Here is a 24189-nt window from a genome sequence, read left to right as displayed (position 1 = left end):
TATTTTATTTAGAAAGACAGATTTGAGCACAAACATTTACAGTATTTCCACATTATGAAATTTGTGTCAAGAAACAGACTTTAATGTGGGATAACAGGCAGTCAGGGATATCGCATCATATTTTTGCACACATTATATATGGTGCTCCTGCCATGGTACTTGGCCTTCTGGTGAGTTGAAATAGTCCTTCATCATTTCCCTCAGTTCTCTTGTTTTTGTTGTTTTTTTTTTCAGCACAAAACACTGCACACACTAGAGTAGCTGTAGCCAAAAGCTGCTTCTCCTCCATTTTGTTTGCAGTTTCTACTAGGAGCATGATGGGGAAAAAAAGCATGATGGGAAAAAAAACCCTAAAGGAATCTGGTTGTAGTCTTGTAAATAGTGACCCTGCAAGATTCACAGTCTTGGTAAAATTTCAGTCTGAGACTAGGGTGAGACTAAAACTGGTCTTTAGATGTGAGCAGGTGTGAGCTGAAAGTTTCCAGGAGTCTTTTCCAAATCTTTTCAAAGTCTTACTCAACTCAACTCAACTCAACTTTATTTATAGAGCACTTTAAAACAACCTCAGCTGAAACAAAGTGCTGTACATAAAAGTAGTGCAGACATAAACGAGTAAATAAAACAAATAAAACATTAAAACAAAGGTGCACATAGTAAAATAAATTGTGACATTGTTCTAAAAATAATTAAAACAATGAAACAATTAGTTAAAAACTAAAACAAACCGTAAAAACACTAAAACATGAGCAGAGTCTCAAGGTGGATTAAAAGCCAAAGAATAAAAATGGGTTTTAAGACTTGTTTTAAAAGCAGACAGTGAGGGGGCTCGTCTTATGTGGAGGGGCAGCTACTGAGAAAGCCCTGTCCCCTCTGAGCTTACGCTTCAACCTCGGTACCTCCAGGAGCAGCAGATCAGCTGACCGGAGGCACCGAGAAGGAGCGTGGGGATGGAGGAGCTCAGAGAGGTACACAGGGGCCAGACCATTTAAAGATTTAAAAACAAATAAAAGAATCTTAAAATGGACTCTAAAATGCACAGGCAGCCAGTGGAGGGAGGCCAGGATGGGAGTAATGTGCTCCCTCTTACGTGCTCCAGTTAGAAGCTGAGCAGCTGCGTTCTGCACTAACTGGAGACATGCGAGGGAGCCCTGACTAACTCCCAGGTACAGTGCGTTACAGTAATCCAGCCGAGATGTAATAAAAGCGTGGATTACTGTAATAAAGTGCTGCTGTGCAAGAAAAGGCTTCACTTTAGCTAGCTGCCTGATGTGAAAGAAGCTGGACTTCACCACTGAGCTAATCTGACGATCCAGTTTAAAATCACTGTCCATCTTAAAACCCAAGTTTGACACTGTTGGCTTTAAATAGTCTGCCAAAGGGCCCAAGTCAACTGGAGGGGGGTCACACGGGCCACTGGGACCAAACACCATTACTTCTGTTTTTTTCTCGTTAAAATTTAAAAAGTTCAAAGACATCCAGGCCTTGATGTCCTCAAGACATGCCAGAAGTGGTGTGACAGAGAAAGTGTCACTCTTTTTCAACGGCACATATATCTGACTATCGTCAGCGTAACAATGAAAAGAGATGCCATGCTTTCTGAGAATAGAGCCCAGCGGCAGTAAATACAAAGAAAAAAGCAGGGGCCCTAAAATAGACCCCTGTGGTACCCCATACAGCAGAGGGGCAGGGCTGGACTCTGAGTTACCAAGTTTTACACTCATGCTCCTATCAGCCAGATATGATTTAAACCACAGCAATGCTGTACCACCAATACCTACTAAATGGCTTAGCCGAGCCACTAGGATATCGTGGTCCACAGTGTCAAAAGCTGCGGTTAGGTCCAACAGAACGAGAATGACATAGTGACCAGAGTCATTAGCAAGAAGGATGTCATTAAAAACTCTTAATAAAGCTGACTTGGTGCTATGAAGAGTTTTAAAACCAGACTGAAAGACCTCTAAGACCTCATGCTCATCCAGAAAGGACTTTAACTGAAAATGAACAACCTTTTCTAGGATTTTAGAGATGAAGGGAAGCTTGGAAATAGGCCTAAAATTGGCAAGCACACTGTGATCAAGGCCAGGTTTCTTAAGAAGAGGCTGCACCACTGCGTGTTTAAAGTTTAGGGGAACAACCCCAGAAGACAGACTGCTGTTAATGATAGCCAGAACTGACTGCCCTATACTAGGGAAAACCTCTTTGAATAGTTTTGGAGAGACAACATCGTGGGGGGACCCAGATGGCTTAATATGGCCAACCAGATCTTCTAAGAACGACAAAGACACAGGCTCAAACTCATTAAGAGCTGCAGAACAAGGAACAGGGTCAGAGGGATCAGATGCAGGAGCTATGATAAAAGTCCTTGCAGTAGCAACCTTATCAATAAAAAAGTGCAGGAAGCTATTACACAAGTCAGGAGATGCCTCCAAGCTGACAGGCTGTGGGGCATTAAGAACAGTGTCAATGGTTTTAAATAACACACGTGGGTTATGACGATTTGTCTCAATGAGGTTCGAAAGGAAAACTCTTTTGGTTTCTTTAACAGTGTTCTGGTAGCAGCGCCAACTATCCCTTAAGATTTGAAGAGAAACCTGCAGCTTGTCCTTCTTCCACCTTCGCTCGGCTCTGCGGCACTCTCGTCTAGCTGCTCGGGTCTCTGCATTAAACCAGGGCTCAGATTTAGCCTTTGGCTGCACAGTTTTTATTGGAGCCACAGAGTCCAGTATGGTTCGACAGGACGAGTAAAGCCAGGAGTTGAGCTCCTCTGTGTTAACAGAAGCAGGACAGACACAGAGCTGATCAAAAGCCGCAGAGAACCGACCGGCAGTTAAAGAGTTGTGAATCCGACGTCTTTGAACAGGAACGCCAGATTTAACACCTGCACAGGAAAAAGCGACTTCGAACAAGACAGGCATATGATCAGAGATCACATCGTCACAGATCTCCAGATTTGATACAGTTAAGCCAAAAGAAAGGACAAGGTCCAAAGTGTGTCCATGTTCATGTGTGGGACCAGACACCCACTGCACCAAATTAAATGAGTCAATAAGGCTTAAAAAGTCCTTCACCAACGGCTTATCGGGGCAACACACATGAAGATTAAAATCCCCAAGAAACAGGGCACGGTCGTACTGAGGCATGATTTCAGCCAAGAGACCAGAGAAGTCATTGATGAAGTCCTTGTTGTACTTAGGAGGTCGGTAAATGACAGCACACAGCACGGGATCGGAGCAACCCACCTCAAAGAGATTTACCTCAAAGCTGGAGAATGAGGAGGAATAAGTGCGCTGTTTGCATTTAAAGTCATTTTTAAAAACTGTCGCCGTGCCTCCACCGCGACCCGACGTCCGCGGGGAGTTAAAATAAGAACAGTCGGCGGGTAAAAGCTCGACCAGAGCGCTGCACTCACCGGTACCGATCCAAGTTTCTGTCACACAGAGGAAATCCAGGGCACGGGAGGTGAAGAAATCCCTCAGGATAAAAGTTTTGTTAGCCAGAGATCTGGCGTTTACCAAGCCGATCCTGGTGGGAGCTGGGGCGCGTGGTCCGGATCTTGAAGCCCGAGGCAGCGTCCTCAGGAGCCGGTGGTTTATCCCGCGCTGAGCGAGCCGAGGAGAGCAGAGGCGGCGGGGCAGGACTACCTCAAGTGAACCGGTGACAGGTACCAGGCAGACGTCTATGGGATCGAGAAAGCGCCGGGGCACAGAGAAAGGAGGGAATAATCCAAGTTTTGTCCGCGACACAAACGAAGAATCCAACAGGCGGAGCTTCAGCTTTACCAGCCGACCACCGCGTCTGCTGCGGTGACGGAGACGTTTCCGCCGGGAAGGTAGTGCCGAGGCCCGGTACAGGTAAGGCGGGATCCCCGCCAAGAGCGGGGGCAGAGTATTCTGTCCACCTTGGACAAACACTCCTAAATCTCTTACATTGTGTCGGAGAGACAATAGAGACTGGCGATCGTATACCAACAGAGACTCGGTTTGTTCAGTGCCAAAGGTTAGAAATAACAAAAACAAAAACAAAAACAAAAAGACAGAGCATTTTAGGAGCAGCAGACGTAGCAGACGGCTTGCCAACACACCGGCGCCATCTTGCCATGGAGGAGTGAAGGAGGGGAGGAGGAAGAGACAGAGGAAAGGAGGAGTCTTATAATGTGAGGGTAGCATTAGTCAACTAGCAACTACCTTAAGACTTTTAGTCTTAGTCTAGTCTCAAGTCTTTTAGTTTTGGTGCAATTTTCGTCAACCAAATATCAGCAGATTTTAGTCAAATGCAATGTAACCTGACTATTGTCAAAACGTCCTGCAAACTGTGTAGGTTCTGAAAACTTGTAGTTCTCCTGTGTAACTGCTGCTGCTGCTACTGAGTGGCTGTATACAAAGACGTTTACCTGTTCAGTAATGTGACATCGTATTATACAATTATTAAAAAAATCTAGCATTATAACAATACATGAACTTGGACAATGGCCTGAGGCAGAATTGTATTATCTCTTACATCTGGCCTTGCCCATTTCATCCTCTCCATCTGGAGTTTCTTCCTCATCTCGCAGCTCATCTTGAATAAAAACTGGCTAAGTTTGGCACATGTGAGGTCAGATGCTTTTCTATGTTAGTTTTTCCTTTTCAGCTCCACCCTTGCTCTTTTTACGGTCTATATTTTTGTGTTTGAACCAAAGACTGTGTAATAATAGAGGTTTGTACTTGTTCTCATGATCCTCTGACAAGCACTGCTGCATGCATGTGTTCAGATGTGTTGTCAAGGTAACCGGGGGCTGTGTTTGAGAAAAAAAAGCTGCCAGTGCAGAAAGCCCAGGGACAGTGTCATCAGCGTCTATGATACATTTAACCCAGAGGCACTCCACGCCTGCATCCCTTCCAATCATTTTCATCTCGTTTTGATTTATTGTCTCAAGTGTCTGTCAGTCGTCATCATCATGTCCGACTTTTTCTTTATTTTTGTATTTTTTGTTTGTTTTTTGATTTTTTGGTCTGTGAATGAGGTTTGTTGGCAAGTATTTTTCACCATAGTCTAAATCAACTAAATTAACACTATTTCCAGCTCCAGCTGGGGTGTCACTGGCAAGGCAGACCACCCTGTTGACCATGGACTGCAGACAAAGAGGAATGCAAACTGTGTATTAAGGCCCCATCAGAAGCTTCCCTGACATGATGTGTAGCTAACATTGAACTTTGACACAATGATGCAAGATTACTTCTGGATCAGCATAACTTTGCTGGCTGTGAGAAAGGTCTGTGTTTATTAAGCCCCCCAGTTCTCCATATTGTAGCGTCTCCAGATGAAGCACTTTGCAGTTGATGGTTTATTGAGAAACCCGAACTGGCTACTGTCGGCCGTAACCACGCCAAAAAAGGAATACAACGACAGTTTAGCTATCTTAGAACTCTATATCAACACCTGCTGTTCATTCTCCCTCTCCTCAACCCACATACACACACAGAAGCCCAGCTCATGGTGTGTTTTGCTTGAATCCTGTAACTTGCAAACACACAACAACTCATGTTAACAGCAACACGTTCTCAGACAGAAACATTAATAACTCATACAGTCCGTTACACTACCCCCCCTCTTTTAAGTCCCTTAACCCCGAGGGAACACACAAAATCCCTTAAGTGTCCAGGGAGTCTGAGTTTTCTCCTTGGCCGTGCCTGGCTTGTAGCAGGGGTTGATAGAGCTGTAGTGAACCCCTGGGCAGGGGCAGGATCATGGGAAGGGGGCTCCGGTCCTTGGGGAACTCAGGGACGTTCCAGAAGCAGTGGGAGTGGATTAGGGTGAAGTTGGGATAGTTCCACCAGCTCCCCTTGTTCCACCCTCAGATTCCTGGGGTGTGGCTGTGCCTCTGTAAAGAGCAAGTCTGTCACGGAGGAGGGCAACTTTCCTTCTCTCAGCAGCAGCTGGACACTGTAAGCAACTTCTCCAAGTCTCTCAAGGACCCTGCAGGGTCCTATCCAGTCACTATACAGCTTCGGGCACTTGCCTTTCTTCCACTGCGGGTTATATATCTAGACCAGTTTGCCCACATCAAAATGCCGTCCCTTGGCATGTACATCATAGTTCCTTTTCTGTCTCGCTCCTGCACTCTAAAGTTGGCTCCTGGCAAACTCATGTGCAGACTTCAGGCGGTCCTGCAGTTTCTTGGCATATTCAGGTCCAGGAGGGGCCACAGGAGTGTCGGGAGGTTTGCCAATCATTATCTCAGACCGGGGTTTGGATCTCCCTGCCCATCATTAGGAGAGCAGGGGAGCAGGAGGTGGAGTCCTGAGCTGCAGATGGGTATGCCATAAGCACCACTGGGACATGGGTGTCCCAGTCTTTCTGGTGATTTGCAGTCACGATGGTAAGCTGCTGTGCTAGCCTGCAGTTAAAGCACTCGACCAGACCATCACTTTGGGGACGCAGTGGTGTTGTGCGGGTCTTGTGTGAACCCAGTTTTTCACACATGGTCTTAAATACACGGGACTCAAAGTTGCGGCCCTGGTCTGTGTGGATGACTTCGGGTACCCCAAGCCTGCTAAACATCCCCTCTACAAGGGCGTCCAAGATGGTCTCTGCCTCCTGATCTGGCAGACTGTACGCCTCTGGCCACTTGAAGTAGTCCATGGCGGTGAGGATGTACCGGTTACCCTTTTCTGTGAGGGGAAATGGTCCCAAAACATCAATGCCAACTCTCTCCATTGGGCAGCCCACAGGAAACTGCTGAAGCTGGGTATGAGATCTGTCTGTGGGGCCTTTTTGAGCAATACAGCTGTCACAGCGACAACTAAAATCTTTCACACCTCGTCGGTGCTGGCCCTAGTAGAATCCCTGTCTGAGGCGACGGAGGGTCTAAGAGATGCCAAAGTGACCGGATCCGGGGTCCCCATGCACAGCCACAAGCACCCTCTCCCACAGGGCTCTCAGCCCAACCCCCTGCCACCGTGTCTCTCCTGTCGCTGGTTCTTTCCATCCTCTCTGGAGCACCCCATCGCACAGGCACAGAGCATCAAACATTGATCACAGTCTATAAGTAGCACGTGAAAACATTACAATCTCCTCCCAACTGGGTTTGTGTTGGCCTGTCACCCAGGACAGCACTGGCTTGATATCTGTGTCCTACTCCTGCTTTCTCTTCCACCCATCTGCATCAACAGCTGCCTGTCCTTGCACAGCTGACAACCCTCCTAGCTCTACAGCTGCACACCCCACCACACCCTGAAGGCGCTCTGCTTCCTGTGTCTCCTTCTTCTCACAGTAGCGACAGTTATCACTGTAGCAGGGGTGGCGAGAGAGTGCATTAGCATTGCCGTGTTGTGAGCCTGGCCTGTGTACCAGTGTGAAGTTATACCCCTGTAGCTCCTCGATCCACCATGCCAGTTGACCCTCCGGCTCTCTGAAGGACATTAGCCAGTGTAAAGCACAGTGAACAGTCTGAATTATGAAACACCTGAAGTGTCTGATGGCACTGATCATAGCAAGCAGTTCCCGGTGACACAGTAGCGGTGTTCAAATTTGTTAAAGGTCCTGCTGTCCTCTGTGTCAAGAAGAAAAGGCAGTGTAGGGTCGGGTGGGGACAGGATTGGTGCTTCCACAAAGGCCTTCTGCAGTGAAGTAAATGCTGTTTCACACTCTTCCATCCACAAGAATACCTCCCCTTTTTGCAGCAGGCGGAACAGGTGCGCAGCTACACAAGGGAAGCCTTTTATAAACTTCCTGAGACCTGGGGGTGGGCTGGTATTTTACAGCTTACACTTTCTCTTCCGTGGTGCCCACGCTGCCCTCCCCTAGTCTGTGGCTGAGGAACGTCATTTCGCATCTCATGAAGCAGCTTTTTTTTTTTTGCAATTTCAGTCTTGCCATTGCCACCCTCCCCAGCACATATCTGAGGGATCTTAGAGCTGCCTCAAAGGAGTCCCCATGAATGATGATGTGATCCAGATACACAACACAATCATGACGGGATATTTCAGCCAGCACTTTGTCCATCAACTGAACTGTCTCCTTTTCACGCTCAGCACTCTGGTTCACCTGTGAGCTGTGGAAACTCAAGACTGCTGGCCATGCCCTTGAGCAGCATGCAATGGCATCTGGCCTCTCTCTCCATAAGATGGCATATCAGAACCGCCAAAAAGCCTTCGCAAGGTCGTTGAAGGATGCACAGTCTCATGTCTACTCTAATATCATCAATAGCAGTCCTAGAAATTCCAAGCAGCTCTTTTCTACAATAAATCTTCTCGTCAAACCCCGGTCCCAAACACACACACAGTATTCAGAGGAGCAGTGCAGCAATTTCCTCTCCTTCTTCAAAGTCTAGATTGACAACATTCACTCTCACCTCTCCAGTCATCTCTCACCTCTAGTTACACTGTCATCCTACCTGGTCTACAGTCACTCACCCTCCCCAGTGTATCTCTGAGTTCTCATCGAGTGAAAGAGAAGACATCATCAGGACAGTGAAAACAACCACCTGCCTACTGGAGCCTTGTCTCACAGCACGGATCCAATCACACCTCTCTGCTATAAGTCCCCTCATCATCACAATTATAAATCTCTCCTTATAATCTGGTCATGTTCCATCTGAAATGAAAGCAGATGTCATCAAATCAATCATGAAAAAAACCTCCCTTGACCCAGAAAACCTTGCCAACTACAAGGCCATCTACAATTTCTCGTTCATCTAAAAGGTGCTGGAAAAAGTTGTTGCAACTCAGCTTGAGGACCATCTGCCATCTGCTGAACAGCCTGTATGAAAAGTTTCAATACGGTTTCCACTCTGCTCACAGCTGAAACCTTCTTATGGCAGTTGATGCTGGCTCTGCTGGCGGGCCGCCACAGTCTCATTAATTAATGGGAAACACTGACTTGCTCCTTCTTGGACATTTCATTGGCCACTAGGGCTGGGTATTGCCAAGAACCTCACGATTTTATTCAATTTAGATTCTTTAGGTCAAGATTCAATTTGATATGGATTCAATTCGATATTGATTTAAATGCTTCGATTATTGATTTTTATGCCGCTGCTTTGGCAACCATTTTTTTGTTGTTTGGTCTCTGGTGGCCCTCATCAATACAATGCAAATAGTATGCACAATCCCCCTAACTTGCCAAGAGATTAATCGATTCAGAGGATTTGCTGAATCCATATTTAATTGAGCGAGAAAATATTTTGATGCATCGATTCATCAATATTTTTACCTACCCCTAATGGCCACTATGAAATCTCATTCTGTTGTTAGCCGAAGACACCCAGCTTTTTATCAAAACTGATCCGTCACCGTCATCATCATCATCATCATCATCATCATCATTATCATCATCATCGTCACCACCACTCTCAACACTCACCACCTGTCTGGAGGAGATAAGGGCAAAGATGAGCCACAACCTCCTCCAACTTAACTGATCCAAATCTGAAGCCATACTCATTGGCACCTATCATCAGGTCCAATCCTTCCCCATACCCCCCATCAACTTATCTGTACAATCTAGCCTCATCTCGACTACCATAATCCACCTCTGTCTGAGATTGGACCCTCACCTAACTTTTGAAAATCACATCAAACATCTGTCAAAATCCTGTTTTTTACCATCGCCAGACTCCACCTCTCCCTCACTTTACCTGCTACCGAGAAACTTGTCCACGCCTTATCTACTCCAGACCAGATTACTGCAATGCCCTCATCACTGGAAGCCTGGGTAAAAATCTTCACAAGCTCCAGCTAATCCAAAACACCACGGCCAGGATCCCACTCCGAGTCAGAAAACACATCACCCTAGTACTCACTGGCACTTCACTGGCTTCCCACCCCCACTCAAATTAACTATAAGGTTTCTCTCATCACTCACCAATGCATCTATAGAAATGCCCTGCCTTACCTGAAAAAACTCCTCCAGCCAACAAACCCCAACCCAGAAAACAAGATCTTCACACAAAAACCGCCTCCACCCACCCAGAACCAAGCTTTTTCTCAGCTCAGCCTTTTGCACTGCCGCACCACCTGTCAGTGGAATTCCTTGCCCATTCACCTCAGGACCCCCAGACTGTGGAGTGTGTGGAGTGTTAAGAAACACTTGAAGACATTCCTCTTTAAAGAGGCCTTCAATTTACACTAGTGCTTAAAAAAATAAATATAAACTTTTTAACTTTTTGTTGTAGCACTTCAAGATTTCTAAGAAATGAAAATTGCATTTTAAATAATTTTTTATATTACTATTATTATCATTATTTTTATTATATTATTATTTATTTTTTTTTTAAGAGACCATAGACCTCTTGTCCTCTGAGGACAGACACAGATGATCATAAAATAGCTATGGGTTGTTTTTACTTTCTCTTTCTCTATCTCATGCTCTAATGCAGGGGTCTCAAACTCGTGCCATGGAGGGCGAAGAGGCTGCAGGTTTTCTTTCCAACCAAAAACTCCACCAGCTGATTTCACTGATTAGTCCCTGCTCTCTGTTTGAAGGTGAGGTAATTAGTGAAATCAGCTGGTGGAGTTTCTGGTTGGAAAGAAAACCTGCAGCCTCTTGGACCTCCATGGCACAAGTTTGAGATCCCTGCTCTAATGTTTCATCTTCTGACTTAGAGAACAAATAGCAGCAGAAAAAGACAGCCCTGTGATTAACTAAATCCATCGTTGAATGATTCCAAGAAAAGATCAGTGAATGAAGGCAGGCTGGGAACTTTAAACAGGTGTTACTAGAGGAGCAGGCTCAGACCTTTGCTAGAAAACAAAAAACACACTCGGGACAAGACAGCATGAAGTCCGACACAGCCCTCTAACACCCAGCTACTGTTTAAAACAATTGTCGGGAGGAGTGGCCACAGCAACTTTGAGGCCATTTACACGACATCAGTTTTAGGGTGAAACACAAACGTTTTGTTGTGTTTCAGCCTCGCATTTACACAGAAACGGCGTTTCAGTTGACTTAAAACACAAACTCCTGAAAACAGCCTGCAGAGTGGGATTTTTCTGAAAAGTGCCGACACTGTTGCCGTGTAAACAGTAAGCCGGCGTTTTCAGGAGAAATGCTACCATCAAACTCCGCTTCACACAAGCACATACAACAGGACAACAGTACCGTTGTTACAATCATCACAAACTACCACGTTGTGCTTGTGCTTCTCAGTCTGCTGACTGTCTTCATACAAAATTTGGATCTTTTGCTCCACATTTGCACTTAGTATTCCCCAATACACCAGATGACCGGCCCAACTCCACTTCAGTGGAGATCTCCCAAAAGCGGCTTCTGGACAAGACCGTTTAAGCGCCGACTACAGGCCTGGCATACTTACTACAGCGTTTTCAGTCCCTCTGCGTTTCCATGTAAACACTGATTTTTTTCACTGCATTTTAGCGTTTTCGGATGAATCATTGTTGTGTAAACGGGGCCTACATGTCATGTCCTTGTTATAACCACATATACCTATTGGAGGGATTCAGGAAGTTTCTGAGAGCAAGAAGGGGACAAAAACTTTGATCTTATACCCCTTTTCCACTTAATTGGTGCTGGTGCTAGTTCCAGGCCAGTGCCCGGCTAAGCACTGGTTCTTCGTGAGGAGGTGTGGTTGACCCCAGTGCTAAGTATTACACACGTGATTACAGCTGTGATTAGTTGGTACAGAGTAAAAAACAAAAAAAAGTGATCATGTAACTGTGACATATTCAGAAATGTATGATGGTGATATTAATTTGATGTTATGATGATGGAACTCAGCTAAATTAATTTGCGACACAGCTTCAAAATGTTACAACATTCCTCATTCACATGTCATTACACTGATAAGCTTATTGTTGTGTTTACCGTCCATGGTGCTCATTTTACTACTTCATGAGTTTGATATTCACGGTGGACACAGACTCAGCTGTCAGTGGCAGCTGACAGTCCTCCTCCCTCAAATTCAGAGAAATATCTTAGAATCTGATGAATTCTAAGATTTTTCTAAGAGTGACTTCACTAACAGCTGCCAGCCTCAGGATGCCTTGTGACTACAGGCCCTGGACTTTAGGATTGAAGTGTGCTTGGGCAGTCAGTGTGACTGCACCTACAGACTGAATTCAGGAAATCTAATGGCAGGAAAATATAGTATTAAATTGGCTTGGTGTTTGAGGCCCACACCTCCATTGTGTCATGAAGCAGTTATGAGATCTTTATGTGAGGACCTCATCACTTAAGCATGTCTGGTGAAGATCTGGTGCTAACTTTTGAGCAAAGCATTTACTGACAGATTCAGGGATTTCTACTACAGAGCAATAAGAAGAGGTTTACTCTGAACATCCGGCACTCTTTCTATATACACAAATTTATACCAGGAGAAAGCACATTCTTTGGGATAAAGCAGGAGAGTCTGTGTTAAGAAACATATTGTGCAGTCGTCTGAGTCGTGGATGTAGATCTGGCACTAAATGGAGTTATCATGGCAGAGCTCACAACAGCTGCAGCTAATTTCTCTCCCAAAGAAGCAGACCAATAGACGATCTTAATACCAGATATGACAGATATGGCTACTTAACATATTGACAGGATAGAACGAAGGATTCCAGGAAGAATAAAAGAGGAGGTGTGTGTTTGTACATAAACATCAACTGGTGTACTGATGCGGAGACTGTGGGCAGCCACTGCTCCGCTGATCTGTACTACGTGACTGTTAAATGCAGGCCCATCTACCTTCCCCGGGAGTTAACGGCGGTGTTTTCTGACTGTTTACATCCCACCTGATGCTAATGCTAGCGCGGCTAATGGACCACTCCACAGAAGCATTAGCAAGCACCAGAGTATACACCCCAAAGCAGCACACATCATAGCAGAAGACTTCAATCATGTGGACCCTAAAACAGTGCTCCCCAGGTTTCATCAGCACATCAAATGTGCCACCAGAGGAGCTAATACACTGGACAAGGTGTACCCCAACATCAAGCTGGGCTACAAGGCTAAACAGCTAGCGCACCTAGGCCACATGTCCTTGCTCATCATAACTTGGCCTGATGATGCCTCTGAGCGGCTACAGGACTGTTTTGAAGGGACTATCTGGGACATTTTTGAACACCCAGAGCTGGAGGTGTTCATGGATAGTGTTCTGTGCTACATCAAAAACTGCACAGACAACGTCACAGTGGACAAGATAATCCAACAGGAAGCCCTGGATGACACAGAAGGTCCAGCAGCTGCTTAAAGACAGAAACACCGCCTTCAGGGCTGGTGACAGCGCTCTGTACAGTGTAGCCGGAGCAAACCTGAAGAGGGGCATCAGAGAGGACAAAAGGAGGAGGATCGAGGACCACCTGGAGAGTAACAACAGCAGACAGGTGTGGCGGGGGTCCAGCACCTCATGCACTACAGGGCCAACACTGGAGCTGCTGAGGGAGGAGCCTCACTGGCAGAGGAGCTGAACAGCTTCTTTGCCCGCTTAGCGACAGGATCTCCAGAGGCAGCCACACCACACCCTGCAGTCCAAAGCAGCTCCAGCCTTACACTGGAGGAGCACGACGTGAGGCGCACGCTGCGGGGGTTCAACCCATGGAAGGCGGCTGGACCCGACAGTGTCCCTGGACGGGTGCTAAGGGACTGCGCTGACCAGATGGCTGGAGTGTTCACTAGAATCTTCAACCAGTCCCTGTCCCAATCCATCAATCCACCGTGCCTGAGGTCCTCCACCATCGTCCCCCTGCCCAAGAAGCAACACATCTCCAGCCTCAATGACTTCCGGCCAGTAGCTCTCACTCCAATGGTGATGAAGTGCTTTGAGAAACTGGTACGGGGTACATCACCTCACTCCTCCCCGAGAGTCTCGACCCCCACCAGTTCGCCTACAGGTCCAACAGATCAACAGAGGATGCTGTAGCCACAGCCCTCCACGTGTCACTGTCCCACCTGGAGCAGCAGGGAACCTACATGCAGATGCTCTTTGTGGACTACAGCTCCGCATTTAATACCATCCTTCCTCTTAAACTGGTGGGTAAACTGGGAGACCTTGGACTTCCACACTCCATCTGTATGTTGATCTACAGCTTCCTGTCAGACAGCAGGCTGAGATCAAACTTCCAGGTTCATCAGCCTCAGCATCGGCTCACCCCAGGGCTGTGTGCTTAGCTCTCTGCTCTACACCCTCTACACATCTGACTGTACCTCTGCACACCCCACTAACACCATCATCAAGTTTGCGTGACTGGCTGCCAAGACGACACCACAGTAGTGGGGCTCATCTCTGGGAGGGATAAGTCTGCATACAGGGCTGAGGTGGAGCAACTGACCGGGTGGTGCAGTGATAACAACCTGCTCCTCAACACAGCTAAGACCAAGGAGCTGATCATTCGACTTTCAGAGGACTAAAACAAACATTCCACCCTTACACATCAACAGGGAATGTATGTAGAGGGTAGAGGACTTCAGCTTTCTGAGAGTCCACTTAGAGAAGGACCTGACCTGGACTGTGAACACCTCTGAGCTACTGAAGAAGGCCCAGCAGAGACTGCACTTCCTGAGGGTGCTCAGGAAGAACAACATCCCCCAGAGACCGCTTGTGTCTTTCTACAGGTGCACCATCGAATGCATCCAGGTGTACTGTCTGTGCGTGTGGTACACGAGCTGCACAGTGGCTCCGAGGACGTCACTGCAAAGGATCATCAACACAGCTAAAAACGTCACCGACCGCCCTCTCCTCACACTGGAAGAACTGCACCACTCCTGCTGCCTCCAACAGGCAGGAAAAATAACCCAGGACCCCTCTCACCCTGGACACCACGTATAATCTGTTAATCTGTTACCGTCAGGCAGGCGGTACAGGTTTATCACTACAAGGACAAACCAGTTCAGAGACAGTTTCTACTCAACAGCAGTAAGAGTCCTGAAGAAAGGCTAAAATCAATAGCTCATTTGTCATCATATAATTAAAACATAACAATTACCTCATGACATCAGTGTACCTGAACATGGCAGCTATTTTGCACTTTGCACTGTTTTGCACTGACTGAAGGACTTTTGCGATTTTGTTGCACTTATTCCAATGGCAAATAAAGTTCTATTTTATTCTATTCTATTCTATTCTATTCTATTCTATTCTATTCTATTCTATGCTATTCTATTCTTTTCTATTCTAAATCCCAAAAATCATGCCTTGTCTGCAATCTGGTATTTTTGTCTATCTGCAAGCCTAAACAGCTGATGAGTGTGACGCAGGCTGAAGAACATTTTCATGTTATAGAATAGAATAGAATAGAATAGAATAGAATAGAATAGAATTTTCTTTATTGCAGCTCATGAAAAAAACAAAGTGCAGTAATGCGATAACATTAAAAATAGAATACGATGATAGAGTATAAAATTAGAAATTTGAAGAAATAAAAAGAAATATAGAAAAGTAGAAAAATATTACTATTTACATATTTATATTGGAGCCAGATATGTACGAAGATTGGATTTTGACAATGAAAATTTACAATGAGTACTGGGATGGTGAGCAAAAGACATGTATTTATCAAATGCTTGATGTCATGGTGTGAGTTCAGGTTTGTGTGTTATAAAGTCTTATTGCAGGAGGGAGGAATGACCTGCGGTAGCACTCCATCTTGCAGGGTGGGAGTCTGAGTCTCCTGCTGAAGGAGCTGCTCAAGTCCCCCACAGTCTCATGTAGTGGGTGAGCAGGATTGTCCATAATGGATGTAAATTTTGTCAGCATCCTCCTCTTATCCACCTCCTCCAGGGAGTCTGAGTAGCAGTCCAGGACAGAACCAGCCCTCCTGAAGTGGTTGGGCTCCCTGGGGTGCGCTGTCTTTGGGACAGGAATCACGCAGGAAGTCTTGCACAGTGTTGGGACCCTCCCCAGGCTCAGGCTCAGGTTGGAGATGTACAGTAGCACCTGACAGAGCTGGTCTGCGCAGTCCTTCAGGAGTCTTGAGCCTTGATCTTCCCCAGCTCACTTCTCACCTGGTCTGCTGTTATGGAGAGACCGGGGGCAGGGGTGGTGGTGGAGGATGTGAGGGGTGGGGGTGGTGATGAGGGTGATGGAGAGCTGAGACGGTGTGAAGAAGCAGACGGGTGGTTTCTAGGAAGAGCAGGGTAATGAGTGGGGGGAGGAGTGGGAGCAGAGTCCAATCTATTGAAAAACAAATTCAGCTCATTAGCCCACTCCTGATCTCCTGCCTCAGGTCCCCGCCGTGGCCTCTGCTGTGACCTGAGATGGTTTTCAGGCCTCTCCAGACCTCCCTTGCGCTGTTCTGTAGCGAGAGGTTTTTTCCATCTTGGTCCTGTAGGTGGCCTTTCCTTCCCTGATCTTCTTCTTCAGCTCCTTCTGCCCCCTCCTCAGCTCCTCCTTGTCCCCTGATCCAAAAACCCTCCTCTTCTCCTTCAGCAGGGCTTTGAGTTCAGGGGTCTCCCAGGGTTTGCTGTTAGAGAAACACCGTACTTTCTTGGTGGGTACAGTGTTCTCTGTGCAGAATTTAATATAGTCCGTGATGCGGTCTGTCATGGCGTTGATGTCCTCAACATGTGAGCCGCACAGGACATCCCAGTCTGTGGTCTCAAAGCAGTCCTGCAGCGCCTCAGTGGCCTCATCAGACCACTTCTTAACATACCTGATGGTGGGGGGTTGTTTCTTCACCATAGGTATGTAAATGGGCTGCAGTCTCACCAGGCTGTGATCAGAGCGGCCCAGCAGGGGGAGGAGGTGTATGCAGCCGTGGTGTTTGCATACAGTAAGTCCAAAGTTTTATTGTCCCTGGTTGTACAATCCACATACTGTGTTAAGGTAGGGAGAGTGGAGGAGAGCTATGTATGATTAAAGTTCCCAGAGAAGATGATCAGGGACTGAGGGTGAGATGTTTGCAGCTTTCACACTTCACCATGAAGGATCTCGCAGGCTGCAGCAGCATCAGCCGAGGGGGGGATGTACACTGTAATCGCGACGATGTGCGCAGATAATATGACCGCAAACTGACCGCCAGCATCTCAATGTCCTTAGTGCAGCGCTGTTCTTTAACGCTGATGTGTCCAGCATTACACCATCTCTCACTCACACACATCTCCAGTCCCCCTCCCTTCTTCTTACCGCTCTCTCTCACACTCCGGTCCGCTCTGATGAGGTGAAATCCGTCCAAAGTTATGTGCGGGTCTGGGGTGAGTTTGTTGAGCCATGACTCCGTGAACATCATAAGGCTGCACTGTGAGTACAGTATCGGACTTAAAACACAACCTTGCGGTGCTCCTGTGCTGAGGGTTAGAGTGGTAGATAGATGAGAACCCAGTCTGACTGTCTGTGGCCGTCCAGAGAGGAAGTCTTTGATCCACATGCACAAAGTGCTGTTAAAACCCAAGCTTAGCAGTTTGATGACCAGTCTGCACAGAACAATGGTGTTGAATGCAGAGGAATAATTGATAGAGCATCCTCACATATGTTCCCCGCTGGTCTAAGTGTGTGAGCCCTGTGTGGAGGGCAGTGGAAATAGCATCCTCTGTGGAGTGGTGTGCTCTGTATGCATACTGGTGCTGGTCAAAGTTAGCAGGGTGACTGGATTTAATGTGTTTTTGGACCAGTTTCTCAAAACACTTTGCAATGATGGGGGTAAGTGCTACTGGTCTATAGTCATTTAAACAGGTGATGTTGTTCTGTTTAGGCACTGGTATGATTGTGGCTGACTTGAGACAGGTGGGGACAACAGCCTGTGATAGTGACAGATTGAAAATGTCAGCGAATACCTCTGCAAGCTGGTGGGCACAGTCTCTAACCACTCTCCCCGGGATCCCATCTGGCCCCGCAGCCTTCCTGATGTTCATCGAGCTGAAGATCCTCCTTACCTCGTGGGTCTGGAGAACAGGGGGGGGCAGCCACAATGCTGGTAGTGGCAGCAGCAGCATCCATTGCAGACTCAATGTCGTTGTCTCTCTCAGCAGTTTCAAAGCATGCAAAGAAGTGTTTGAGCTCCTCAGCCAGGTGGATATTGCTGTCTTGGGGTGGGGGTCGGTGTCCCTTGTAGTTTGTAATCTGCTGGATGCCCTGCCACACACGAGCTGGATCACTGATGGAAAAATGACCCTCGATACTCTCCTAGTAAGCTGCCTTGGCCTGCTTAATACCCCTCTTTAAAATGCGCCTGGCCGTACTATAACGCTCTCTGTCCCCCGCTGTGAACGCTGCATCTCACTCCCTCAGCTGCTTCTGAACCTCCTTTGTCATCCAAGGTTTCCTGTTTGGGAAAACCCTGGTGCGTTTCTCAGAGGTTATACTTTTAAAGTTTCCAGCAGATATAAAAACACCATCAGGGTATGTATCCTGTTGTTTGTTGATAGCAGTTAGCAAGTAGCCGAGTGCTAACTTAGCATTAGCGTCAGGTGGTATGTAAACAGCTGTCACAATAACAACGGAAAACTCCCGTGTCAGGTAGAATGGTCTGCATTTTACTGCTAGGAACTCCAGGTCCAGAGAGCAGTGTCTGTCTATGACGGTGGCGTCTGTACACCATCTGTTGTTTGTGTGGATACATAAGCCACCGCCGCGGCTCTTACCGGACTCCTTGTTCCTGTCACTGCGGAGTGTGGAGCGGCCTCCTTGCTCGATAGCATTGTCCGGGATCTCAGGGTGAAAGTTGTGAGGAGCTGCTGTGACTGGCTGCCACTCTCAGGGCGCTCAGTCATGAATCTATTTATATATGAAAACACAAGCTCCCTTGCTGCAAAGTGCTGAAACACTTCTGCATGTAGCACACATGAGCACAGCCATATGTGTGAGGAAGTGAAATAAACCGACCCCATTTCCTCCTCTTCCACTAAAAGAAACCATACTTTCTTAACTTTGAACTGGTTGATCAATAAAACTGAAAGAAGAGCAGACTAAGACTTTACTGACAGCTTTAAAGAAAGCTTTTAGGACAGTTTCTGATTGTTTATCATTTGTTGTTTTTTCCTTACAATAGTCTAAATACACAAATCTATCTTTGTCACATCAGAATGTATGTGTGTGTTTTTCTGCAGCAGAGAGTAAATTTAGCTCTACTCATACGTTGTTTGATTCTGTCCATATTTCCGTCTATGACTATTGAATCTTCCAGGAAATCAAACAGTCAGCCAAAGAGAGACCTGCACAGCCTAGCACTGTGGGGCCAACAGCAGAGTGTGGAGCAGCTCAGCATGAGGAACACGTCATCGTGTCTTTACTATTTGAACAATAGAGGAACAACACCCACCTCTCCTCATGGCTCTTCCTTCTCAAACAGAACCCTGCCCCTTGCCACGCTCACAGGATGTGTGGTTTCTGGGCCTTTGCTCCTTTGATTGGGTTAACCGGCATAGGAGCTGGAGGACCTTGAAGGAACAAGCCAGTTATTCAAGACCAGGCCTGTAATTTAAGAAAGCACTGCTGCAGGCCCTCCAGGGACAAAAAATCATGGCAGACAGAGAAACAGGTGGGAGACAGTGAGGCCAGTTTGGGGTTCAAATGTTTAAGAAGACGACTGAGGGCTGAGGGATCCAGTTTAATCACAGAGGCTACACAGTTTGTCATGGCTGCTGCAGGCTGACTTTTCTTTGACTGAGAGGTGACTCAGCTGCCAAGAATGAACCACAGTCAGCTGGTAGCAGTAAGGAAGGAGGAAAACAAAGGCTGAGTGAAAAACAGACCTTATTGATCTGCACCAAATGACAGAGAGATGCACTGTTGCAGACATGACGGAGAAAATCCCAAGTGTCCTGAACTCTCACCCTCAGGTAAACAGGGTAGTCATTCATGTCGGCACTAATGACATTTCCAAACAGCAGTCAGAGCTTTTAAAGCGTGATTTTACACAGCTTTTTAACAAACTCTCAGCCGCAGCTGAGTGCTTTTATCTCCGGCCCCACCCCCACCTGTGACAAAGGCGTAGGGCATTTCAGCAGGCTGCGTTGGCTTCATTGACACTTTCGATGTCTTTTGGCAGAGGAGAAATCTCTTTGGTTCAGATGGCCTGCACCTGAACAGAGTTGGGACTTGCGTGTTGTCCGCCAACCTGGCATTCGGTGTACAGCATGCGCGCCCCTGTCTCTCCTCCCATCACCCTAAACCTGCACCGACTGACCTGCCCGTCACTGATTGATGTCTCCCGGGTCCTAGTTCCTATGTTTTTAGTTCCACCTCAGACACGCACAATACCGGACTTGGGCCTTTAACACTTAATAACTCATCCATCCCTGTCATCATCACTCACTGTGAGAAAATCGGACTCCATCACTTCCACTCTGTGAGCTTCAGTAACCTCAGACAACTCCCAAAACATTAACAATCCACCCATACAGTCTGCACACCCCCTGCAGCCATTAACACAGCACTTTTAAATGTTTGATCCCTTTTAAACAAATTTTTTATCATCAATGACCTGATTTTAGATAACAGGGTGGATTGTTTGTTTTCAACTGAAACCTGGCTGGGTGCAGACGCACCAGTTATTCTCACTAAGGCCACCCCACCAAATTTTAACTTCACATTTTCCTCAAGGAATGGAAAGAAAAGTGGTGGTACTGCATCAATAATCAATAACTCATTGAAGACTATACACATCATGTTTGATCAGTACTCCACCTTTGAGAATCATGCAGTTATTTTTAACAGTCCTGTAATTCTGGTTGTCACTGCTTACAGACCACAAAAGCATGATGCTGCTTTTATCACTGAATTCTCTGACTTTTTATCAATAATCCATTCCACTTACAATTTTATAATTATATCTGGTGATTTTAACATACACATAGAAAACCCATCTGATTCAATGGCAAAAGAGTTTTTAAATTTACTGAGCTGCATTGATTTTACTCTGTTGTTGACTTGGCTGTGTCAGACCACTACTGTGTGTTTTTTAATATCACCAGTTTTATTCAGCGGGAGACCTCTGTGAGAACTGTCAGGAAACACTATTTTACCCTGGAAGTGGCTGGAAATTTTATTGAAACCTAGACTTGTAGTCAAGACCGCCTCAGCCGAGACCAAGACACTACCAAGACCAGAAGGTAACGAGACCAAGACCGAGACCGAGACCAAAAAAAAAGAAAAAAAGAAGAAGAAAACAGTCTAGAGTTGGAGTTAATATTACACCATAATCTGCATGAGTTGAAGAGCAAAAGCACCACCCTGGGGTTCAGCTGCATGGTATAAATATGAAATTGTATTCCCGTACAGAGGCAGTGCATGTCTTGTGTGTGAACTGTGAATTAATGTGTCCGTCGTGGTATGGCTGCGTCCCAGATCAGGCAGGAGGTATACACTCAACAATTTTATATTTGCCAGATGCTGGAGCAGTGATGTGTTAATTTAACAAAAAGCAGATGGAGTGAGACAGGAAGTTGTGCACTGACACCACCCAAAAATGCCCAGTGTCTTTTTAAAATAATCATATTCAACATATTTAACAAGGTAAAGATATTTATCAACAATTAGGTAGAGCTACAGTTTGAAATGTGACAACAAACTAACTTTGTCAGTTTGTCGCATAGTTTAGCAGCTGGCTATATTTAGCTCTACTCACAGCCCGGTGCTCTGAGACGTGTCTGTAACGTGTAATGTTAGTGAATCCTGGTTCTGTCCTACCAGAGCTCATCTACCAACTCCAACCTCACCAAGCAGAGCTAACGTAACCTCACTCTTCATTTTATTGATAGACTCTCAAGTTTGAATAGACCACTGCAGAATAACTGCTGACTGTGGGTTGGAGTCAACATTAGCACAAAGTTTAGCCAGTGTTTGAGCCGACACTCTATCTCTCTCCTGTTTATCTTTCTTCTGCTTTTCTGTCCTTTTTCTGTCTGATAGTTAGGCTCCAGTATCCACCATCACTACAAAATAAATCACAGAAATCGTTTTCAGCAGAGGAAAAATAGACCTCTCTTCTCTCTACTGAACTCTGTCAGTTGCTGGGTGTTGTCATAAAGACTTTGATATTCTGTAAATTAATCTGGTCCTGTCCGACCAAAGAGTAAAGCTGAGAAATAGCATTTGAAATAAGCTATAATACGCTATGTTGATGCTGACAGTCTCATTTTAAGTTGTGTATTACAATCAGGCATAGAACAGAAACTATTTCAAGGTTATTTGTAAAGTCCTCATAATCCCTTTATTTTTTTTTCTTTTGTTTCAATGATAGTTGTTATTATTATTATTATTATTATTATGTTTATTATTATTATTATTACCATCATCATCATTAATTAATTTATTTATTTATTTATGTAATTAGTTAAAGCTGTATCCTTTCAATCCTGTATTTTCAACACATACATAGCGAGTGCCCTGGTCAGGGCACCCCATTCTAAAATATCTGGACACACCCCTGCACATTAGCGCAAATCTCTCTGCAGGTACATGATGTTGCTTTGCTCATCAAAAGATAGATTTATGCTGAACAGAAGGTTAAAAAAACAAATGGTAAACTCAAAGAGAGTTGTCTGTGTTTGATTTTGGACTTGATGACAGAGTGACTGTGCTGTCTGTTCAAAATGATCTGTCACTGTGAATTCAGATTTTATGTATCAAAAGTACTAGTGGTATCAGTACTCGGAATCAGTAAATACTTGTACTGGTATTGGTCTGAAAAAAGTGGTATCAAACATCCCTTGAGAAAGCTAACGAAAAGTGTGTTGTGAAAGATTCCCATCCCCACGGACTGGGGGTCTCTTCCTGCAGCCATAAGGAAAAAAAGTGCAGAGACATTTTGCCAAGGGCCAGACTTCAAAGTGAAAGCACAATTTGAAATCAAAGAGATATAATCATGCTGATCTGAAATACTTCAGGGCCCAACCAAATATGCATGCATGCATTTTTAATGCCCGTTCGAGGTCTGCACTGAATCATCAGAGCCCAGGAAACAGGGCCTGCCTGTTTTTTTAAACCTTCATCATCTTTTTATCATCATGCAAATTTCAAACATTTCATGAAGCTACCAAATATTGATATATTGAGTTAACCCATCTGACAACTCCAACGCTGACTTTTCAAAGTCAGAGGGACCTGGATGCTGTACCCCATCTGAATTTATTTGCTCCCAGTCTGACGCAACAACATCTGTAAGAGCAGGGCTGCACTGTGAGGGCATAGCAATGAGGCTTCTGATGGAGACGGCTCACTGCACTGCAGCAAGCGCTGATGTTTCAAAGTCAGGCAGGGAGAAACTCTTCTCCACAGTGAAGACTGACCTTCAGGTTTCATACTACTCACGCTCACTGTGTGCCCCTTGCTGCCTAATGGTGTGGCCACACCAAACGCGAATTTGCGGCGCGATTACATACAAAGTCTATGCAAAGACGCGTTTAGCCGCCGATTCGCCTCTCGCGGCGCGATTCGCGCGTTTGGCACGGCGAGTTTGGAGCGTTCACGCGTTTGGGCGGTAGACGCGAATTCGCTCGAGTTCAAAATATTCCCCCACGACGTCATTGTTTTGACAACGTTGGGGGGCAACTGCCGCCTACTCCGGCTCCAACTCCGCCGGAGGATGGAGGAGAAAACAATCTGTGCGGTGTGTCATCATCCAGTTATACGATACGACGTGTGTACTCTACAGAGACCGGAAAAACAGGAGCAGGCTTGGTTGAAAGTCTCTGAGGAGACAGGTTTTGAATGTAAGTTCTGAAAACATTCGTTCCCAGCTGGATCTGCCTGTACGGGCTATCACTGAGTCCGACTGTGTTTTCCTCAGCGGAGTTTTAAGCCTGATAGAGAGGAGAAAAGTGCGGGGCAGGGGCAGAGCCAGGGAAAAGATGAAAGTTCTCTGTGCTCCTCTCTTTCCTCCACCCCTTCATTATCCCCAGGGAGACCTCCGGGAACATGGGTCGGGGGTTCGGGTGGTCGGGGGTTCGGGGTGTCGGAGGTTCGGGGGATCGGGGATGAGATTGCAGGGAACAGCCAAGCAGGGCTGGTGGATTACCAGGGAGAGGCAGCAGGCATTGATTGTGATCTCCAAAGCTTTCACACACTCTCCTGTCATGCTTTGGAAACCACAGCTCATTGTTTTTCAGCTGCTCTTTTGGACTTTCGGTCTTTAAATGAATGAGCTCTCTACTCCGCATGCGCAGTACCGCGCATTCGCGTGTTCGCGCCTCAGGTTGTCAAAAAAGTCCAGCGGCGAGACTCGGGCGTTCACGCGGCGCGTGACAGGCCATTCGCGCGAGTAAATTCGCGTGTTCGCGTTTGGTGTGGCCGCGGCATAAGACCGTATCAGTCCTCTTGCCCTCTTGCCACAGTCT

The 24189-nt window shown here is 46.2% G+C and overlaps 1 protein-coding gene across 1 annotated transcript in view; it reads right to left on the bottom strand.

The window, feature by feature from the left end:
- Positions 1 to 24189, bottom strand: part of LOC141786433 (SLIT-ROBO Rho GTPase-activating protein 1-like) — a gene marked incomplete at its 3' end in the record, with an annotated part of 131811 nt that overhangs the window by 81337 nt on the left and 26285 nt on the right. The gene's annotated exons all lie outside the window — the stretch shown is intronic.

Source organism: Halichoeres trimaculatus, unplaced genomic scaffold (genome assembly GCF_033239565.1).
Source record: "Halichoeres trimaculatus isolate MK-OKI-2021-1 unplaced genomic scaffold, fHalTri1.1 fHalTri1_scaffold_28, whole genome shotgun sequence".
Lineage (NCBI taxonomy): Eukaryota > Metazoa > Chordata > Actinopteri > Labriformes > Labridae > Halichoeres > Halichoeres trimaculatus.
Note: the sequence above shows the minus strand (reverse complement) of the source record. Positions and strands in the feature narration are given on the sequence as shown.